The sequence below is a fragment of the Mus caroli genome, unplaced genomic scaffold (assembly GCF_900094665.2).
Source record: "Mus caroli unplaced genomic scaffold, CAROLI_EIJ_v1.1 scaffold_19820_1, whole genome shotgun sequence".
Classification (NCBI taxonomy): Eukaryota; Metazoa; Chordata; class Mammalia; order Rodentia; family Muridae; genus Mus; species Mus caroli.
Genome location: NW_018389909.1, coordinates 6,445 through 8,983, shown reverse-complemented (window position 1 = coordinate 8,983; position 2,539 = coordinate 6,445). Strand labels below are relative to the sequence as shown.

Genomic DNA, 2,539 nt, shown 5'->3' with positions numbered 1-2,539 from the left:
TTCCTTCAGAAGGCCTACTTGAGTTCAATTTTGAACAGCGAGAAAGTCAAACCACTAAACAAACAGACACGGCAGCCTCAAAAATTAATGGAAAAAATGGCACCAAAGCAAGGGACAAGTTCTGCCGCTGGACACCTTACCCTTCCCAGAAGACTCTAGATTTACAGTCAGCCCTGAAAGAAGTCATTGGCAGCAAGTCAGACACACTAGAGAAGCCTCTCTTTAATTTTAGCTTAATAACTGCAGGACTGCGCAAACCAGTTGATAAAACAAGTAATCCTCCAATGCTAAAAACACAAAAGGAAGGACCTCCTGGATCTCCCAGTCACAAAGCCATTTCTGATGGCACTGCTTTCTGTGAGGCGGCAAGAGCTTGCCCCATTACTGAGCAATCTGAGCCACATCAGAAGTCACATAAGGTTCCATTACTGAAATCCCCACTCCTTCCACTTCCAACCCCTAAATTAGGTCCTCATAAGCATAATTTAAAGAACTGCTCAAAAAATAATGAGACAAAGTCCTTTCCTTCTGGAGATCACTCACATCCCCTGAACACGTCTACTCTAGAAGGTAGCCTTGGTTCTTCCTACACATCCAAATCACACAGTTTATGTCCTCGTGTTTTAAAGGAGAATAAAACTGTATTAGGCACTCAAAAAGAACCTAATGAGAAGTTAAATAGCACATCACAGAAAGCCCAAGAAACAGTGCTACAGTGTCCCAAAACACTGCAGAATCCACTCCCTACCACACCCAAAAGGACGGAGAATGATGCAAAAGAAAGTAGTGTAGAAGAGTCTGCCAAAGAGTCTGTGAGCATCGAGTCTCAGCCACACTCAGCTGGAAACAGTGCCACCACATCTGATGCAGAAAACGATGGCATAAAAAGTGAAGGTGTAGCTTCACTGACCACAGAGGTTGTGTCCTGCAGCACTCACACCGTGGATAAGGAACAAGAGAGCCAGATCCTAGGAACACCCAAGAACCTGTCCGCCTCCCCACATAATTCCACAGTTCACCAGAAAGAAGCTGAGTTACAAGTGTCAGCAGCGACCAGTCCACACTCTGGCTTACTGCTAGACTTGAAGCCCTCTCTAGAAGATACACAGGATAACATCCTTGTTAAATCTGAAGGACCTTTTGAAACTGAGAGCTTTGAGGACACTAGCCTGGATGCAGAGCTTCAAAAAACTGATCTCAATAATCAGCCCCCAGGCACGCTTCTTCCCTAACTAAGTAAACTTGGTTTTCCCGCCTCGCTCCAGAGAGATCTAAGCCGGCATATCAGTTTGAAGTCCAAAACAGGAACATATCTCCCAGAGCCAAACCTCAATAGCGCTCGACGAATTCGCAATGTTAGTGGCCATAGAAAGAATGAAACAGAAAAGGAATCTGGGCTTAAGCCAACCCTACGACAGATTCTAAATGCATCAAGGAGAAATGTTAACTGGGAACAGGTCATTCAGCAAGTAACCAAGAAAAAGCAAGAGCTGGGCAAAGGCTTACCCAGGTGTGTGCCTCTCATACCTGTCCTTGGTTTCTTTTAAAGGTTACCACACTTTGGCCTTGATTAAACGCAAGTTCTTGTTCAACTTAAATTAAACGTGTGCCAAAACTATCCATTGTAAATGTCTGCTTTAATTCATTCAGTATTAAGCACTGGCTGTTCCTATATGACACATGTGATAGTCTGTCTTGACAGAGGATGCCATTAAAATGGAGGCACCTGAGACACTAATTGGACCTAGGATTACATACATCATCAGAAATCTGTCACTTTAGTTCAGATGGACTAGAATGTGTTATCTGTCTCTGAATCTTAATGTTTGGAACCAATGGTAAAAATTTTTGATTTGTTTGTTTGATTGCTTTTTGGTTTTCAAGATGGGGTTACTCTATATAGCCCTGTCTGGTCTATAGAACAGACTGGCCTCGAACTCAAAGAAGGCCTGCTTCTGCCTGAGATTAAAGACATGTGCCGCCACCAAAAAAAAAAAAAAAAAAAAAGAGTGTACTGGTGTCTGTTCACAACAGTAAATCCCTAAGACAACTTCTTAAATTTCATTTTTATATTTCTTTTATAGCTAATTTTATTTTATGTGTGTTTTGCCTGCATGTATGTACCGTGTACCACCTGTGTATCTTTGCCCAAAGAAGTCAGAGGGTGTCATATCTCATGGAACTAGAGATGGCTGTGAATCACTGTGGGTTTTGGGAACAGAACCCTGGTGTCATTAATGGCTGCTCCATCGCTCTAGACTTACTATTTTACTTCCTTTTCTTTTTAAAAAAAATTATTTATTTTATGTATATGAGTTCTCTATCAGCATGTACACCTGCATGTCAGATGAAGCATCAGATCCCAGTATAATTGCATGAGAGCCACCATGTGGTTGTTGGGAATTGAACTCAGGTCCTCTGGAAGAGCAGACTGTGTTCTTAACCACTGAGCCATCCCTTGAGTCCACTATTTTACCTCTTGGTTGTAGCATTTAATAGCTTTAATAAGGAGAGGGTGTTGGAGTTCATAGCACTGGAG

General features: G+C 42.3%; 1 pseudogene across 1 annotated transcript in view; it reads left to right on the top strand.

The window, feature by feature from the left end:
• Positions 1 to 1,596, top strand: part of LOC115030311 — a 2,696-nt pseudogene extending 1,100 nt beyond the window's left edge. The window contains exon 2 of the transcript XR_003835897.1: positions 4 to 1,596. The product of XR_003835897.1 is annotated as a zinc finger protein 106 pseudogene (transcript). The remainder of the gene's footprint in view (positions 1 to 3) is intronic.
• The last annotated feature ends 943 nt before the right edge of the window (positions 1,597 to 2,539 follow it).